An 18223-nucleotide genomic window follows, 5' to 3' on the forward strand; every position below is an offset into this window, starting at 1 on the left:
AGGGTGTATTAGAGACAGCTCTGAGTCAGAGAGGAAGGGGAGAGGGTTAGAGACAGCTCTGAGTCAGAGAGGAAGGGGGAGAGGGGTATTAGAGACAGCTCTGAGTCAGAGAGAGAAGGGGGAGAGGGTAGGGTGTATTAGAGACAGCTCTGAGTCAGAGAGGAAGGGGGAGAGGGTAGGGTGTATTAGAGACAGCTCTGAGTCAGAGGAAGGAAGGGGGAGAGGGTAGGGTGTATTAGAGACAGCTCTGAGTCAGAAGGGGAGAGGGTAGGGGAGACAGCTCTGAGTCAGAGAGGAAGGGGAGAGGGTAGGGTTTATTAGAGACAGCTCTGGTCAGAGAGGAAGGGGAGAGGGTATTAGAGACAGCTCTGAGTCAGAGAGGAAGGGGAGAGGGTAGGGTGTATTAGAGACAGCTCTGAGTCAGAGAGGAAGGGGGAGAGGGTAGGGTGTATTAGAGACAGCTCTGAGTCAGAGAGGAAGGGGAGAGGGTAGGGTGTATTAGAGACAGCTCTGAGTCAGAGAGGAAGGGAGAGGGGGAGAGGGTAGGGTGTATTAGAGACAGCTCTGAGTCAGAGGGGTGTATTAGAGAAGCTCTGAGTCAGAGAGGAAGGGAGGGTAGGGTGTATTAGAGACAGCTCTGAGTCAGAGAGGAAGGGGGAGGGGAGGGAGGGTGTATTAGAGACAGGAGTCAGAGAGGGGGAAGGGGGAGAGGGTAGGGTGTATTAGAGACAGCTCTGAGTCAGAGAGAAGGAAGGGGGAGAGGGTAGGGTGTATTAGAGACAGCTCTGAGTCAGAGAGGAAGGGGGGAGAGGGTAGGGGTGTATTAGAGACAGCTCTGAGTCAGAGAGGAAGGGGAGAGGGTAGGGTGTATTAGAGACAGCTCTGAGTCAGAGAGGAAGGGGAGAGGGTAGGGTGTATTAGAGACAGCTCTGAGTCAGAGAGGAAGGGGGAGAGGGTAGGGTGTATTAGAGACAGCTCTGAGTCAGTAGGGTGTATTAGAGAAGCTCTGAGTCAGAGAGGAAGAGGGTAGGGGGGCTCTGAGTCAGAGAGGAAGGGGTAGGGGGTGTATTAGAGACAGCTCTGAGTCAGAGAGGAAGGGGGAGGGGGAGAGGGTAGGGTGTATTAGAGACAGCTCTGAGTCAGAGGGAAGGGGAGAGGGTAGGGTGTATTAGAGACAGCTCTGAGTCAGAGAGGAAGGGGAGAGGGTAGGGTGTATTAGAGACAGCTCTGAGTCAGAGAGGAAGGGGAGAGGGGAGAGGGTAGGGTGTATTAGAGACAGCTCTGAGTCAGAGAAGAAGGGGAGAGGGTAGGGTGTATTAGAGACAGCTCTGAGTCAGAGAGGAGAGGGGGAGAGGGTAGGGTGTATTAGAGACAGCTCTGAGTCAGAGAAGAAGGGGAGAGGGTAGGGTGTATTAGAGACAGCTCTGAGTCAGAGAGGAAGGGGAGAGGGTAGGGTGTATTAGAGACAGCTCTGAGTCAGAGAGGAAGAGGGAGAGGGTAGGGTGTATTAGAGACAGCTCTGAGTCGGAGAGTAAGGGGGAGAGGGGGGAGAGGGTAGGGTGTATTAGAGACAGCTCTGAGTCAGAGAGGAAGGGGGGAGGGTAGGGTGTATTAGAGACAGCTCTGAGTCAGAGAGAAGGGGAAAGGGGGGGAGAGGGTAGGGTGTATTAGAGACAGCTCTGAGTCAGAGAGGAAGGGGGAGAGGGTAGGGTGTATTAGAGACAGCTCTGAGTCAGAGAGGAAGAGGGAGAGGGTAGGGTGTTTATTAGAGACAGCTCTGAGTCAGAGAGGAAGGGGAGAGGGAGTAGAGACAGCTCTGAGTCAGAGAGGGGGGAGAGGGTAGGGTGTATTAGAGACAGCTCTGAGTCAGAGAGGAAGGGGAGAGGGTAGGGTGTATTAGAGACAGCTCTGAGTCAGAGAGGAAGGGGAGAGGGTAGGGTGTATTAGAGACAGCTCTGAGTCAGAGAGGAAGGGGGAGGGGAGAGGGTAGGGTGTATTAGAGACAGCTCTGAGTCAGAAAGGAAGGGGAGAGGGTAGGGTGTATTAGAGACAGCTCTGAGTCAGAGAGGAAGGGGAGAGGGTAGGGTTTATTAGAGACAGCTCTGAGTCAGAGGAAGGAAGGGGGAGAGCTCTGGTAGGGGGTAGGGTGTATTAGAGACAGCTCTGAGTCAGAGAGGGGGAAGGGGAGAGGGTAGGGTGTATTAGAGACAGCTCTGAGTCAGAGAGGAAGGGGGAGAGGGTAGGGTGTATTAGAGACAGCTCTGAGTCAGAGAGGAAGGGGGAGAGGGTAGGGTGTATTAGAGACAGCTCTGAGTCAGAGGAAGGAAGGGGGAGAGGGTAGGGTGTATTAGAGACAGCTCTGAGTCAGAGAGGAAGGGGGAGAGGGTAGGGTGTATTAGAGACAGCTCTGAGTCAGAGAGGAAGGGGAGAGGGTAGGGTTTATTAGAGACAGCTCTGAGTCAGAGAGGAAGGGGGAGAGGGTAGGGTGTATTAGAGACAGCTCTGAGTCAGAGAGGAAGGGGAGAGGGTAGAGGGGGTGTATTAGAGACAGCTCTGAGTCAGAGAGGAAGGGGGAGAGGGTAGGGTTTATTAGAGACAGCTCTGAGTCAGAGAGGAAGGGGGAGAGGGTAGGGTGTATTAGAGACAGCTCTGAGTGAGTCAGAGAGGAAGGGGGAAAGGGTAGGGTGTATTAGAGACAGCTCTGAGTCAGAGAGAGGGGGAAGGGGGAGAGGGTAGGGTGTATTAGAGACAGCTCTGAGTCAGAGAGGAAGGGGAGAGGGTAGGGTGTATTAGAGACAGCTCTGAGTCAGAGAGGAAGGGGAGAGGGTAGGGTGTATTAGAGACAGCTCTGAGTCGGAGAGAAGGGGGAGGGGGAGAGGGTAGGGTGTATTAGAGACAGCTCTGAGTCAGAGAGGAAGGGGGAGAGGTAGGTGTATTAGAGACAGCTCTGAGTCAGAGAGGAAGGGGGGAGAGGGTAGGGTGTATTAGAGACAGCTCTGAGTCAGAGAGGAAGGGGAGAGGGTAGGGTTTATTAGAGACAGCTCTGAGTCAGAGAGGAAGGGGGAGAGGGTAGGGTGTATTAGAGACAGCTCTGAGTCAGAGAGGAAGGGGAGAGGGTAGGGTGTATTAGAGACAGCTCTGAGTCGAGAGAGGAAGGGGAGAGGGTAGGGGACAGCTCTGAGTCAGAGAGGAAGGGGAGGGTAGGGTGTATTAGAGACAGCTCTGAGTCAGGGTAGGGGTGTATTAGAGACAGCTCTGAGTCAGAGAGGAAGGGGAGAGGGTAGGGTGTATTAGAGACAGCTCTGAGTCAGAGAGGAAGGGGGAGAGGGTAGGGTGTATTAGAGACAGCTCTGAGTCAGAGAGGAAGGGGAGAGGGTAGGGTGTATTAGAGACAGCTCTGAGTCAGAGAGGAAGGGGGAGAGGGTAGAGAGAAGCTCTGAGGGGAGAAGGGGGAGAGGGTAGGGTGTATTAGAGACAGCTCTGAGTCAGAGAGGAAGGGGAGAGGGTAGTATTAGAGACAGCTCTGAGTCAGAGAGGAAGGGGGGAGAGGGTAGGGTGTATTAGAGACAGCTCTGAGTCAGAGAGGAAGGAAGGGGGAGAGGGTAGGGTGTATTAGAGACAGCTCTGAGTCAGAGAGGAAGGGGGAGAGGGTAGGGTGTATTAGAGACAGCTCTGAGTCAGAGAGGAAGGGGGAGAGGGTAGGGTGTATTAGAGACAGCTCTGAGTCAGAGAGGAAGGGGGAGAGGGTAGGGTGTTAGAGACAGCTCTGAGTCAGAGAGGAAGGGGGAGAGGGTAGGGTGTATTAGAGACAGCTCTGAGTCAGAGAGAGAAGGGGGAAGCTCTGGGGAGAGGGTAGGGTGTATTAGAGACAGCTCTGAGTCAGAGAGGAAGGGGGAGAGGGTAGGGGGGGTGTATTAGAGACAGCTCTGAGTCAGAGAGGAAGGGGAGAGGGTAGGGTGTATTAGAGACAGCTCTGAGTCAGAGAGGAAGGGGGAGGGTAGAGAGGGGTTTATTAGAGACAGCTCTGAGTCAGAGAGGAAGGGGGGGGAGAGGGTAGGGTGTATTAGAGACAGCTCTGAGTCAGAGAGAAGGGGGAGGGTAGGGGGGAGCTCTGAGTCAGGGGGAGAGGGTGTATTAGAGACAGCTCTGAGTCAGAGAGGAAGGAAGGGGAGAGGGTAGGGTGTATTAGAGACAGCTCTGAGTCAGAGAGGAAGGGGAGAGGGGTAGGGGAGAGGGTAGGGTGTATTAGAGACAGCTCTGAGTCAGAGAGGAAGGGGGAGAGAGAGGGTAGGGGGAGAGAGGAGTAGGGTGTATTAGAGACAGCTCTGAGTCAGAGAGGAAGGGGAGAGGGTAGGGTGTATTAGAGACAGCTCTGAGTCAGGGGGAGAGGGGGGGGAAGGGGGAGGAAGGGGAGAGGGTAGGGTGTATTAGAGACAGCTCTGAGTCAGAGAGGAAGGGGGAGAGGGTAGGGTGTATTAGAGACAGCTCTGAGTCAGAGAAGGGGGAAGGGGGAGAGGGTAGGGTGTATTAGAGACAGCTCTGAGTCAGAGAGGAAGGGGGAGAGGGTAGGGTGTATTAGAGACAGCTCTGAGTCAGAGAGGAAGGAAGGGGAGAGGGTAGGGTGTATTAGAGACAGCTCTGAGTCAGAGAGGAAGGGGGAGAGGGGTAGGGTGTATTAGAGACAGCTCTGAGTCAGAGAGGAAGGGGAGAGGGTAGGGTGTATTAGAGACAGCTCTGAGTCAGAGAGGAAGGGGGAGAGGGTAGGGTGTATTAGAGACAGCTCTGAGTCAGAGAGGAAGGAAGGGGAGAGGGTAGGGTGTATTAGAGACAGCTCTGAGTCAGAGAGGAAGGGGGAGAGGGTAGGGTGTATTAGAGACAGCTCTGAGTCAGAGAGGAAGGGGGAGAGGGTAGGGTGTATTAGAGACAGCTCTGAGTCAGAGAGGAAGGGGGAGAGGGTAGGGTGTATTAGAGACAGCTCTGAGTCAGAGAGGAAGGGGGAGAGGGTAGGGTGTATTAGAGACAGCTCTGAGTCAGAGAGGAAGGGGAGAGGGTAGGGTGTATTAGAGACAGCTCTGAGTCAGAGAAGGAAGGGGGAGAGGGTAGGGTGTATTAGAGACAGCTCTGAGTCAGAGAGGAAGGGGAGAGGGTAGGGTTTATTAGAGACAGCTCTGAGTCAGAGAGGAAGGGGGAGAGGGTAGGGTGTATTAGAGACAGCTCTGAGTCAGAGAGGAAGGGGAGAGGGTAGGGTGTATTAGAGACAGCTCTGAGTCAGAGAGGAAGGGGAGAGGGTAGGGTTTATTAGAGACAGCTCTGAGTCAGAGAGGAAGGGGAGAGGGTAGGGTGTATTAGAGACAGCTCTGAGTCAGAGAGGAAGGGGGAGAGGGTAGGGTGTATTAGAGACAGCTCTGAGTCAGAGGAAGGGGAAGGGTAGGGTGTATTAGAGACAGCTCTGAGTCAGAGAGGAAGGGGGAGAGGGTAGGGTGTATTAGAGACAGCTCTGAGTCAGATAGGAAGGGGGAGAGGGTAGGGTGTATTAGAGACAGCTCTGAGTCTAGAGAGCTCAGAGAAGGGGAAGGGGAGAGGGTAGGGTTTATTAGAGACAGCTCTGAGTCAGAGAGGAAGGGGGAGAGGGGGTGTATTAGAGACAGCTCTGAGTCAGAGAGGAGGGGGGGAGAGGGTAGGGTGTATTAGAGACAGCTCTGAGTCAGAGAGGAAGGGGAGAGGGGGGAGAGGGTAGGGTTTATTAGAGACAGCTCTGAGTCAGAGAGGAAGGGGGAGAGGGTAGGGGAGAGGGACAGCTCTGTGGAGGAGAGGGTAGGGTTTATTAGAGACAGCTCTGAGTCAGAGAGGAAGAGGAAGGGGAGGGGGAGAGGGTAGGGTGTATTAGAGACAGCTCTGAGTCAGAGAGGAAGGGGGAGAGGGGGAAAGGGTAGGGTGTATTAGAGACAGCTCTGAGTCAGAGAAGAAAGGGAGGGGTGGAGGGGGAGAGGGTAGGGTGTATTAGAGACAGCTCTGAGTCAGAGAGGAAGGGGGAGAGGGGGAGAGGGTAGGGTTTATTAGAGACAGCTCTGAGTCAGAGAGAAAAGGGGGAGAGGGGGGAAAGGGTAGGGTGTATTAGAGACAGCTCTGAGTCAGAGAGGAAGGGGGAGGGGGTGGAGGAGAGGGAAAGGACAGTAGGGTGTTTATTAGAGACAGCTCTGAGTCAGAGAAAGGGGGAGAGGGGGAAGAGGGTAAAGGGTGTATTAGAGACAGCTCTGAGTCAGAGAGGAAGGGGGAGAGGGGGAAAGTAGGGTGTATTAGGACAGGAGTCAGGGGAAGGGGGAAGGGTAGGTGTATTAGAGACAGCTCTGAGTCAGAGAGAAAGGGGGAGAGGGGGAAAGGGTAGGGGTGTATTAGAGACAGCTCTGAGTCAGAGAGGAAGGGGGAGAGGGTAGGGTGTATTAGAGACAGCTCTGAGTCAGAGAGGAAGGGGGAGAGGGGGGAGAGGGTAGGGTGTATTAGAGACAGCTCTGAGTCAGATAGGGGTGAGGGGTGCAGGGCAGAAAGGGACAGGGAGAAATAGGGTTCTCCTAATAGGGTTCTCCTTATAGGGATCTCCTAATAGGGTTGTCCTAATAGGGTTCTCCTTATATGGTTTTCCTAATAGGTTCTCCTTATAGGGTTCTCCTAATAGCGTTATCCTTATAGGGATCTCCTTATAGGGTTCTCCTTATATGGTTTTCCTAATAGGTTCTCCTTATAGGGTTCTCCTAATAGGGTTCTCCTTATAGGGTTCTCCTAATATGGTTCTCCTTATAGGGATCTCCTTATATGATGGTTATCCTAATAGGGTTCTCCTTATAGGGTTCTCCTAATAGGTTCTCCTTATAGGGTTCTCCTCATAGGGTTCTCCTCATATGGTTATCCTAGTAGGGTTCTCCTAATAGGGTTCTCCTAATAGGTTATCCTTGTAGGGTTCTCCTTATAGGGTCTCCTAATAGGGTTCTCCTAATAGGTTCTCCTTGTAGGGTTCTCCTAATAGGGTTCTCCTTATAGGGTTCTCCGTATAGGGTTCTCCTTTTAGGGTTCTCCTTCAAGGGCGACATTGGGTGTGTTTGATGTTGCAGCCAACTGTGCAGCTGCCGACTGACTGATCTACAAAGAACCTTGTAAATAACTACTCAGTATTATTTGTAGATCAGTCAGTCTCAATTAACCCTTGATACATTACAGTTTTAATCCTTTCCAACACGGCCATTGTGTACACTCAGCATTACTGCTTTCTCCACTCTCCTCTGTCTCAGATGGAGGGAGGGAGGGAGAGAGAGGAGAGAGAGAGAGAGAGAATGAGGCAGAGAGGGAAGGAGAGAGGGATGGAGGGGGAGAGAGAGAGGGAGACAGAGATGGAGAGAGAGAGGGGAGGGATGGGAAGTTAAGGCAGTGAAATGTCGCTGGTTTGAATCCCCAAGCCTACTAGGTGAAAATCGATGTACCCTTGAGAAATGCACTTAAACCTAATTGCTCCTTTAAGTTGCTCTGGATAAGAGTGTCTGCTAAATTATTAAAATGTAAATATCCCAGAGTTCGGAATATAGATGGTAGCGAGGCCTTCTAGGTGGTAACAGGCCTGTGACTCGGCCTCTTTGTTGTTAATCAAGCCTACCACTGTTGTGTCGTCAGCAATCTTGATGATTGAGTTTGAGACGTGCATATGGCCACGCAATCGTGGGTGATCAAGGAGTACATTAGAGGGCTGAGCACGCACCCCTGGGCAGCGCCGTGTTGAGGATAAGAGTGGCGGAGATGTTGTTGCCTGGGGTTGGTCCGTCAGGAAGTCGAGGACCCAGGTTCAGACCTTAGTAATGAACTCTGAGGGCACTATGGCGTTGAAGGCAGGAGAGTTCTAGTCATTGAACATCATTCTTACATAAGTATTCCTCTTGTCCAGGTGGGAAAGGGCAGAGTGCAGCGCGATGGAGAAATCTGGAAACTGATGAAAGAATGAGATCATGCTCTAAACAGCCACTGAAGTCCAAATTAGAGCATGACAGACGTAGGTTTACCATGCTGAGAAATAAGGTGATGAAAGAAAAAACAGACAGGTCAAGGCAAACTTTTTTATTAAAATAATTGGTGAAGCAATCATCTGCGGTCTGGGAGAATCTAAAAAAAGGGACATTCTAAACTGATCTGGGAGAATCTAAAAAAGGGACATTCTAAACTGATCTGGGAGAATCTAAAAAAGGGACATTCTAAACTGATCTGGGAGAATCTAAAAAAGGGACATTCTAAACTGATCTGGGAGAATCTAAAAAAGGGACATTCTAAACTGATCTGGGAGAATCTAAAAAAGGAAAAAAGGGACATTCTAAACTGATCTGGGAGAATCTAAAAAAGGGAAAAAGGAACATTCTAAACTGATCTGGGAGAATCTAAAAAAGGGACATTCTAAACTGATCTGGGAGAATCTGGGAGAAAAAGGGACATTCTAAACTGATCTGGGAGAATCTAAAAAGGGACATTCTAAACTGATCTGGGAGAATCTAAAAAAGGAACATTCTAAACTGATCTGGGAGAATCTAAAAAAGGGACATTCTAAACTGATCTGGGAGAATCTAAAAAAGGAACATTCTAAAGTGATCTGGGAGAATCTAAAAAAGGGACATTCTAAACTGATCTGGGAGAATCTAAAAAAGGAACATTCTAAACTGATCTGGGAGAATCTAAAAAAGGGACATTCTAAACTGATCTGGGAGATTCTAAAAACTTTAATGGGGAAAGACCATAGTAACACTTCAAAAAGACATCATGGTGAATAACAATCTAACACAGGATGCAGTCGAAATAGCAATAGTCTTCATTTCCTACTTTGTTGACTCTGTCAGGGTACTGATACAGAAACACTCCAGTGGTTTCTGGTTTCAGTGCTAGTGAATGACACTCAAGCTGTCTTCATCATAAGGGAGGTTTCTGAGTCAAAGGTGAACAAGGTGATTACCTCACTAAAGAACTCTAAAGCCAAAGATGTGTTTGGGCTGGATTCTACCTTTCTTAAAACCTACAAAGAGTCACTCATTGGCCCCATTACTAAGGTCACCAACACATCTATTGGTCAGGGGGTGTTGCCAAGTGTCTGGAAGTCGGCCATAATTAACGGCCATTTTTTGAATCGGGTGACCCTGCCGACGTGAGTAACTACAGGCTCATTAGTATATTACATGTGGTGTCGAAGGTTGTTGAAAAGTGTGTAGCAGAGCAACTGATAGCCCACATCAACAAGAGCCCCTTCACATTACACTCCATGCAGTTTGGCTTCGGAGCAAAACACTCCACAGAAACAGCAAACTGCTTTCTTCTGGAAAATGTGAAGTCCAAGATGGACAAAGGGGGCATTGTTGGGGCTGTGTTTCTGGACCTAAGGAAGGCTTTTGATACTGTTAACCATGAGATTCTCATCATAAAATTGCCAAGTTCAACTTTTCCCCTGATGCCTTGAGATGGATGAAATCATACCTTGAAGGCAGAACTCAGCGTGTCAGAGTGAGCAATGAGCTATCGCCCACTCTCAGCTATGATGTGGGTGTGCCACAAGGCTCAATACTGAGGCACCTCCTGTTCAGCCTGTACACTAATGATATGTCTTCTGTCTGTACTGGGTCTGTAGTTCAGCCTGTACATTAATGATCTGCCTCCTGTCTGTACTGGGTCTGTAGTTCAGCCTGTACATTAATGATCTGCCTTCTGTCTGTACTGTAGTTCAGCCTGTACATTAATGATTTGCCTTCTGTCTGTACTGGGTCTGAAGTTCAAATGTATGCAGATGAAACACTAATATACCGTTGAAGTCAGAAGTGGAAGAAGAAGAATGCGTTTTTAACCAATCAGCATTAAACAATGGTACTAGATGTTTGTGCATAACTGTATTGAATGATATATATACAGCTGAAGTCGGAAGTTTACATACACTCAGGTTGGAGTCATTAAAACTCGTTTTTTAACCACTCCACACATTTCTTGATAACAAAACTATAGTTTTGGCAAGTCGGTTAGGACATCTACTTCGTGCATGACACAAGTCATTTCCAACAATTACTTACAGACAGATTGTTTCACTTATAATTCACTGTATCACAATTCCAGTGGGTCAGAAGTTTACATACACTCATTTGACTGTGCTTTAAAAAAGTTGGAAAATTCCAGAAAGTGATTTCATGGCTTTAGAAGCTTCTGATTGGCTAATTGACATCATTTGAGTCAATCGGAGGTGTACCTGTGGATGGCCAATCATCAAACTCAGTGCCTCTTTGCTTGACATCATGGGACAATCAAAGGAAATCAGCCAAGACCTCAGAAAAAAAACAATTGTAGACCTCCAGAGGTCTGGTTCATCCTTGAGAGCAATTTCCAAATGCCTGAAGATACCACGTTCATCTTTACAAACACTAGTACGCAAGTATAAACCTCATGGGACATTGCAGCCGTCATACCGCTCAGGAAGGAGACGCGTTCTGTCTCCTAGAGTTGAACATACTTTGGTGTGAAAAGTGCAAATCAATCCCAGAACAACATCAAAGGACCTTGTGAAGATGCTGGAGGAAAAAGGTGCAAAAGTATCTATATCCACAGTAAAACGAGTCCAATATCGTCATAACCTGAGAGGTCGCTCAGCAAGGCTCTCCCTCGACCTTCCATTTAGCAAATCTGAAATTCTTGCACAGACTGGAATATGTTCTGGGATTCCTCCGATGGCATTGAGGAGTACAATACATCAGTCATTGGCTTCATCAATAAGTGCACTGATGACGTCGTCCCCACAGTGACTATAAGTACATACCCCAACCAGAAACCATGGATTACAGGCAACATCTGCACTGAGCTAATGGCTAGAGCTGCAGCTTTCAAGGAGCAGGACTCTAACCCAGAAGCTTATAAGAAATCCCGCTGTGCCCTCCGACGAACCATCAAACAGGCAAAGTGTCAGTACAGGACTAAGATCAAATCGTACTACACCGGCTCTGACACTCATCGGATGCCCGCAAACCATTACAGACTATAAAGGCAAGCACAGCTGAGAGCTGCCCAGTGACAAAAGCCTAGCAGATGAGCTACACTTCTTCAATGTTCGCTATGAGGCAAATAACACTGGAACATGCATGAGATCACCAGCTGTTCCGGAAGACTGTGTGATCACACTCTCCGCAACCGACGTGAGTAAGACCTTTAAACCTTCTGAAGGATCATGCCCCTTTTTCTCCATTTCCGCCTGAATGAGGTGTCCAAAGTAAACTCCCTGTAGCTCAGGCCCTGAAGCCCTGAAGCCAGGATATGCATATTATTGGTACCATTGGAAAGAAAACACTTTGAAGTTTGTAGAAATGTTAAACAAATGCAGGAGAATATAACACAATAGATATAGGTAGTATAAAATCCAAATAAAAACCAACCAGAATATATTTTTTTGAGAGAAATGCAAGAGAAAGCTCATATTGTAAAAAAAAACATCATATGGCTTCCACAGGGTTCTATGTTCAAAGTTTCAGGCTTTTTGTATGAGGACACAGTCTTGAAAATCGCCTTTATGAAGTTGCGCACATGCTAAAATGGGTTTCCTATTGAACATATTTCTTTCCAAAAGATATATTATAGTTTGATTACATTTTAGGAGTAAATACAAACCTATTTTGACTTGTTGAAACAAAGTTTAGGGATAGATTTTCAGATTCCTTTCTCTGCAAATTGAACAGGTGGATTGCTCAAATGGATGGAACCAACTATACAGACTTTATTGTAACAAAAACGAAACTACACGTTATCTCTGGGACCCTTTGGATGACAAATCAGAGGAAGATTTTCCAAAAAGTGAATATTTAATCTTTATATGTGAATGTATGAAACCTGTGCCGGTGGAAAAATATTTTGAGGTGGGGCGCCGTCCTCAAACCAACGCATGGCATGTTTTCTCTGTAATAGCTACTGTAAATTGGACAGCGCAGTTAGATTAATTAATAAGAATTTAAGCTTTTAGCTGATATGTGGCACTTATATGTTTAACCGTTATGATAACCATTAGAATATATTTGAATTACAAGCCCTCCAGTTTCACCGGAACTTGACCCACTAGCGGGATACCGATTCTTATTCACTTGTTTTGGCTGCAATCCCGATATCGGGATAAGTGTCATCAACAAATTAAGCTGAATAGCATAGCGCTACATACAATACATATTACTATAAATATTTATATTCATGAAATCACAAGTGCCAAAACACAGCTTAGCCTTTTGTTTTATCCACCTGTCGTGTCAGATTTTTACAGCGAAAGCAATCCAAGCGTTTGTGTAAGTTTTATCGATCGCACACTAAGCATCAGGTAGCTCGGTCACGAAAAGCAGAAAAGCAATCAAATTAATCGTTTACCTTTGATGATCTTCAGATGTTTTCACTCATGAGACTTCCAGTTACACAACAAATGTTCCTTTTGTTCCATAAAGATTATTTTTTATATCCAAAATACCTCCGTTTTGTTTGTTCGCGTTATGTTCAGTAATCCACAGGAAAGATCCGGTCATGACAACGCAGATGAAAATTCCAAATAGTATCCATAATGTCCACAGAAACATTTCAAACGTTTTTTATAATCAATCCTCAGGTTGTTTTTAAAATATATAATCAATAATATATCAACCGCAAATGTCTTTCACAGTAGGAGAGGGAAAAGCAATACCTATCCAAACTCTGTTGCGCGAGCAGCAAAACTCATGTGACCACTTGACACGATGTTATCGTTCTGGCTCATTTTTCAAAATAAAAGCCTGAAACTATGTCTGAAGACTGTTGACACCTTGAGGAAGAGATAGGAAAAGGAATCTGGTTCATATCCCTTTAAATGGAGCAAAGGGAGGCTATGGAACATGGAGTTTTCAAAATAGAAGCCACTTCCTGCTTTGATTTTCCTCAGGTTTTCGCCTGCAATATCAGTTCTGTTATACTCACAGACAATATTTTGACAGTTTTGGAAACTTGAGTGTTTTCTATCCAATACGAATAATAATATGCATATATTAGCAACTGAGACTGGGGAGCTTGCCATTTACAATGGGCACCTTTTTCAATACTGCCCCTGCAGCCATAAAAAGTTAAACAGGTCATCATTCACAAGGCCGCAGGGCCAGACGGATTACCAGGACGTCTGGCTGAATAACTGGCAAGTGTCTTCACTGACATTTTCATCCTCTCCGAGTCTTAAATAGACCATCATAGTGCCTGTGCCCAAGAATACTAAGGTAACCTGCCTAAATGACTAGGAACGCGAAGCGAGGCGGCCATCTCTGTCGACGCCGGAAAACTACTGATCCGTAGCACTCAAGCCTGTAGCCATGAAAGGATTTGAAAGGCTGGTCATGGCTCATATCATCACCATTATACCAGAAACACTGGACTCACTGCAATTTGCATACCGCTCCAACAGTGTTACGCACGCCTCTATGAAGAAGGAACGCAACACCCTGCTACAACTAAACTCTCTGTGAAGCGAAAAAGGTATGGACTGTAGGTGCGAGTAAAAAATGACAACAAGCAGAATGTGGTACCGTTTACAAGGACTTTATTCCTTTACACGGTAATATGGGGAAAAGGGGCTGGACGGAACCAAAGCAGAGAAAGTAAATCTCAAAACTTCCCCCTCTCCTATCTTACCTGCCTACCCACTACTTACCTAATTTAGCACCACCTGGTGCCCTAACCAAAATACAGGGGGTGGTCCGCCCAGGTCTTACCTAGTGTGCCTAGACAGCGAATATGCTACGGTATATGTATGCCCGCGGGCCTCTTGCCTAAGCACTCCCAAGGTGCCTTCCCCTTCTCCCCTGGGAACAAATGAAACAGAATATTAAACAATTTCACAAACAAACTAAGAACCAAAGGACATCAAAATAAGCTCTATCTGAGCAACAAACTCACAAAGCAATGAACTCCCAGCAAAATCAACCTCTAGCAAAATCTCTCAGAAAATATCTCTACAAAAAGATCTCAGAAAATCTCTCTACAAAAAGCTCTCTCTCCTGAACAGAACACTGGCTTTTTCTATAGCTTCTGAAGGAATGTGTAATTGGAGACAGCTGTCTTGACGAGGGGGCGGGGTCAGCTCTCCAATTAGTTCTGGAGTCGACCAATCAGCTGCTTGAGGGATTTCCGGAAGCCATTTCCTGAAATAAACACATGCACAAACACAAACTACAACACATAAACTGGGGAACGTAACAAACAGATCCACAGATGATGCAATCTTTATTGCACTCCATGCTGCCGTTTCCAACCTAGACAAAGGGGACACCTACTGTATGTGAGAATGCTATTCATTATATATACTATACAGAGCGGTGTTTAACACCATAGTGCCCTCAAAGCTCATCAATAAGCTAAGGACCCTGGGACTAAACACCTCCCTCTGCAACTCGATCCTGGACTTCCTGACGGGCCACCCCTAGGTGGTAAGGTTAGGTGACAACACATCCGCCATGCCGATCCTGAACACAGGTGGTCCTCACTGGGTTGCGTGCTCAGTCCCCTCCTGTACTCCCTGTTCACTCATGACTGCACGACCAGGCACGACTCCAACACCATCATTACATTTGCAGATGACACAACTGATCACCAACAACGACGAGACAGCCTATGAAGAGGAGGTCAGAGACCTGGCCGTGTGGTGCCAGGACAAGAACCTCTCCCTCAATGTGATCAAGACAAAGGAGATGATTGTGGAATACGGTAAAAAGAGGACCGAGCACGTCCCCAATCTCATCCACGGGGCTGTGGTGGAGCAGGTTGAGAGCTTCAAATTCCTTGGTGTCCACATCAACAATAATCTATCAAGGTCCAAATACACCAAGACATTTGTGAAGAGGGCACGACAAAACCTATTCCCCCTCAGGAGACTGAAAAGATTTGGCATGGGTCCTTAGATCCTCAAAAGTGTTCTAGAGCTGCACCGTCGAGAGCACCCTGACCGGTTGCATAACCGCCTGGTATGGCAACTGCGTGAACGGCCCAGTAAGTGTGAACGGCCCAGTACATCACTGGGGCCAAGCTTCCTGCCATCCAGGACCTCTATACCAGGCGGTGTCAGAGGAAGGCCCTAAAAATAGTCAAAGACCCCAGCCACTCTAGTCATAGACTGTTCTCTCTGCTACCGCATGGCAAGCGGAACCGGAGCACCAAGTCTAGGTCCAAGAGTTTTCTAAACAGCTTCTACCCCCCAAGCCATTAGACTCCTGAACAGCTAATCAAATGGCTACCCAGACTATTTCCATCGCCCCCCTCCCCTTTTACACAGCTGCTATTCTCTGTTGTTATCATCTATGCATTGTCGGCTTGTAAGTAAGCATTTCACTGTATGGTCTACACCTGTTGTATTCAGCGCATTTGACTAATACAATGGGATTTGATTTGATTTAACTGCTGGGCCCAAGCTTGATGTGCAACATTAAAACCCGTTCTACAATCAGGCTCTCAAAGTGCTTGATAGGATAATACCCAATAGCCATCATCACTGTTACATCCTCAGAAAGCATGAGCTCCTGAGTTGGAAAACATATTGTGCAATACACTGACGCATGTCTTTTATTCAAGATCCTAAATAGCCTGGCGCCTCCCCCTCCACTAAGTACTTTTATTAAACAGAAAACCCAGACCTACGGCAGTAGATCCACAAGGCCATGAGAAGTAAGTGCACTGCACTTTTCACCTTCAGGAAAAGCACCTTAAGTCAATCTGCTTTCTCAGTTAGAGCTTCCCATGTCTGGAATACAGACACACACATCTGACACACACAACTGCATCACCAAACCTTCACAAAAACACATGAATACATGGCTAAAGGCCAATCAGACTTGTGAGCGTAATCTCTGTGTCTTTCCATGCTTTCTGTTGTCTGTAGCTTGTGAGGTGTGGAAACACTTGCTTTTATGGATTTGTCTTGTTGCTTTTTGTTCTATGTTGTTCTGTGTGCATGCTATGTGTAGCTTGTCCTATGTTAATCTGTCTGCATGCCATGATTTGATTCTGGTATGTTACTCTGTCTGCATGCTATGATTTGATTCTTGTATGTTACTCTGTCTGCGTGCTATGATTTGCTTCTTGTATGTTACTCTGTCTGCGTGCCATGATTTGATTCTGGTATGTTACTCTGTCTGCATGCTATGATTTGATTCTGGTATGTTACTCTGTCTGCATGCTATGATTTGATTCTGGTATGTTACTCTGTCTGCATGCTATGATTTGATTCTGGTATGTTACTCTGTCTGCATGCTATGATTTGATTCTGGTATGTTACTCTGTCTGCATGCTATGATTTGATTCTGGTATGTTACTCTGTCTGCATACTATGATTTGATTCTGGTATGTTACTCTGTCTGCATGCTATGATTTGATTCTGGTATGTTACTCTGTCTGCATGCTATGATTTGATTCTGGTATGTTACTCTGTCTGCATGCTATGATTTGATTCTGGTATGTTACTCTGTCTGCATACTATGATTTGATTCTGGTATGTTACTCTGTCTGCATGCTATGATTTGATTCTGGTATGTTACTCTGTCTGCATGCTATGATTTGATTCTGGTATGTTACTCTGTCTGCGTGCTATTATTTGATTCTTGTATGTTACTCTGCATGTGCTCACTGCTCATTGATTTGTCGGAATTGTTATTGTAATTATTTTTAATAACCTGCCCAGGGACTGCGTTTGAAAATTAGCCGGCTGGCTAAAACCGGCACTTTTACTGAGACATTGATTAATTGTGAATTGTCCCTGTAAAAATAACAATAAACTCAAACTCAAACTCAATAGCGATCGCATCGTCCGTGGATCTTTTGGGATGGCATGTACATTTTAGTGGGTCTAGAGTGTCAGCTAAGGCGGAGGTGATATGAGCCTTAAGAAGTTTGAACTAGCTTCTCAAGTACTTCATGATGACAGAAGTGAGTGCTACTGGGCAATTGTCATTTAGTTCAGTTATCTTCACTTTGTTGGGAATAGGAACAAAGGTGGACATCTTGAAGCAAATGGGTACAACAGACTGAGATAGAAAGAGACTGAATATGTCCATAAACACTCCAGCCAGCTAGTCTGCTCTGGGGATGTGGCTTTGGATGCCAGCAGCCTTGAGAGGAGGAAATGGACAAATATCATTTGAGAATATGATCTGACATTTTATATGAATAGCAATTATTATTTTTTTAGACAGGCTCTCTGTGTCTCTGTGTTAATATAGACAGGCTCTCTGTGTCTCTGTGTTAATATAGACAGGCTCTCTGTGTCTCTGTGTTAATATAGACAGGCTCTCTGTGTTAATATAGACAGGCTCTCTGTGTTAATATAGACAGGCTCTCTGAGTCTCTGTGTTAATATAGACAGGCTATCTGTGTTAATATAGACAGGCTCTCTGAGTCTCTGTGTTAATATAGACAGGCTCTCTGAGTTAATATAGACAGGCTCTTTGAGTTAATATAGACAGGCTCTCTGTGTCTCTGTGTTAATATAGACAGGCTCTCTGTGTTAATATAGACAGGCTCTCTGAGTTAATATAGACAGGCTCTCTGAGTCTCTGTGTTAATATAGACAGGCTCTCTGTGTTAATATAGACAGGCTCTCTGAGTCTCTGTGTTAATATAGACAGGCTCTCTGTGTTAATATAGACAGGCTCTCTGTGTCTCAGTGTTAATATAGACAGGCTCTCTGAGTTAATATAGACAGGCTCTCTGTATCTGTGTTAATATAGACAGGCTCTCTGTGTCTCTGTGTTAATATAGACAGGCTCTCTGTGTCTCTGTGTTAATATAGACAGGCTCTTTGAGTCTCTGTGTTAATATAGACAGGCTCTCTGTGTCTCAGTGTTAATATAGACAGGCTCTCTGTGTCTCTGTGTTAATATAGACAGGCTCTCTGTGTTAATATAGACAGGCTCTCTGTGGTAATATAGACAGGCTCTCTGTGTCTCTGTGTTAATATAGACAGGCTCTCTGTGTTAATATAGACAGGCTCTCTGTGTCTCAGTGTTAATATAGACAGGCTCTCTGAGTTAATATAGACAGGCGCTCTGTATCTGTGTTAATATAGACAGGCTCTCTGTGTCTCTGTGTTAATATAGACAGGCTCTCTGTGTCTCTGTGTTAATATAGACAGGCTCTTTGAGTCTCTGTGTTAATATAGACAGGCTCTCTGTGTCTCAGTGTTAATATAGACAGG

This window comes from Oncorhynchus nerka, linkage group LG4 (assembly GCF_034236695.1).
Source record: "Oncorhynchus nerka isolate Pitt River linkage group LG4, Oner_Uvic_2.0, whole genome shotgun sequence".
Lineage (NCBI taxonomy): Eukaryota > Metazoa > Chordata > Actinopteri > Salmoniformes > Salmonidae > Oncorhynchus > Oncorhynchus nerka.